The 1,790-nt window shown below is 24.7% G+C and overlaps 1 non-coding gene across 1 annotated transcript; it reads right to left on the bottom strand.

The window, feature by feature from the left end:
* Window positions 1–244: 244 nt before the first annotated feature.
* TRNAN-GUU (transfer RNA asparagine (anticodon GUU)) lies at window positions 245–318 on the bottom strand. The gene has a single exon. It is a non-coding gene; the product is annotated as a tRNA-Asn (tRNA).
* Window positions 319–1,790: the final 1,472 nt, after the last annotated feature.

A 1,790-nucleotide genomic window follows, 5' to 3' on the forward strand; every position in this document is an offset into this window, starting at 1 on the left:
TTTCAATGGATAAACAAAAACTTAAAAAGCAGCAGAATCAGTACCCTATTGAAAAACAGCATAAACATTAATATTAATAAAAAAAAACGTGTGTTATAATTTAGAGATGTATACGCAATTTTTCTTTGATGATTTTAATAGAAACGAAATAGAGTCGTGAAGATAATTTTTAAAGTTCGGTGGCAAAGCGTTGAATAATTTTCAACAAGATTAATAAAAAGAATTGGAGAATGTAAATTAAAAACGCTAGACGGAGGGCTTGAACCTCCGACCTTGTGGTTAACAGCCACACGCTCTAACCAACTGAGCTATTCCAGCTTTTGTTTTTCCTGTGGACATTTTGGTTTATAACTATTCTTCTATCGTCAAAAATATAAGTGTCTAGTTATTATTATTAATATTAATAATTGTTATTATGTATTTGTTGTTGTTACCAGACATGATTCATACTTTCGATGTTCATTTACAAAGAACCATTTATTTAGTTTTAGATGTTTCTTTGTATATATTTATGATTTTTAATTATGCTTTGTTTTCTTTTAAATATTATAACTAAGGATGTCAATGGGGGAAGAAGCCACCTCCATCTTATCTCTCTTATAAAGAAAACCATTTGAATGATAGGACTCAAGAATTGAACCATTTTCATTTAAAATCTCAAATCTTTTCAACTTATTCTAATTAATTGATATATTAATTATAATATCATACATATATAATAACATGCTTTTTCATGTTTGGTTAGCCATAGTTGTTTTTTTTCTCTCTTTCGAATGTTGTTATATAGAGTACATAAAAATGGATAAGACATTGTAGTTAATTAGTTATATGTCTAAAAGAAAAAGTTCAATGATGAAATACGGTGGGGTGATACGATCTTCTTTGGTTATATAAAAAATTCAAAGATTCAAGCCATTTGATCGATTTAAAGCAAATATTATGATAGATTCAACGTCAACGAAATGTTACAACCCACTTTCTCAAGTTTTTTCTATATTATTTTTTATTTTTTTAAATTTATTTTGCATGATATATTTATGTTTTGTATATTGTAAATAGATACTATAAATACATTGTTGTTTTAGATTGTAGGTCGTGAAAGATGTTGGAGCAACCAACAATCAACATTAATGTATATTTCATGATGTTTAATCATTTTTCAAGTATAATAATATTGTTTCTCAATGACTTAAATGATTGATCATTTGTATTATAATGTTATAATTGTAGCGGAAAGAGTTTGAGAGGTTTAGGGGTATTTATATCACAAATCGATAGTTATTACTATTGATATATTTTACTCTTTGTGAATTGTTGAAAATTTACGGTTTTTCATTTCATATGTATCTTTTTTATTGAAACATTTGATCTTAACTTTATCATTTTCTAACATAAAATTATTAAGCTATGAAATAGTAAGATATTGACATGAATATTAAATGCTATTCTAAATATTTAATTAGCCATTAAAAAACATTTTTAGATCATATACATAAAAGTCTTTTTAATATTTTGTTTTCTATAAAAATCGTCGTAATTTGAAATATATTCTAAAAAAATCACTAATGATAAGTAGAAACACATTAGTATTTATATATAGCTTTAAAAAAATTTGGTTTAACAAAAATTTAAGTTTTGTAACATTAGTAGTAATGACCGATAATATACTATGAAAAATTCAATATTGGCATTTTATAAAAGAAAACAAAAAAACATTCAAGTGAAATGCAAAAGAAGAAAATGATAATGAGTTGTGAAATAAATAATCTATATTTAGTTGTCAATGAGTC

The sequence above is a fragment of the Lactuca sativa genome, chromosome 5, assembly GCF_002870075.4.
Source record: "Lactuca sativa cultivar Salinas chromosome 5, Lsat_Salinas_v11, whole genome shotgun sequence".
NCBI lineage: Eukaryota > Viridiplantae > Streptophyta > Magnoliopsida > Asterales > Asteraceae > Lactuca > Lactuca sativa.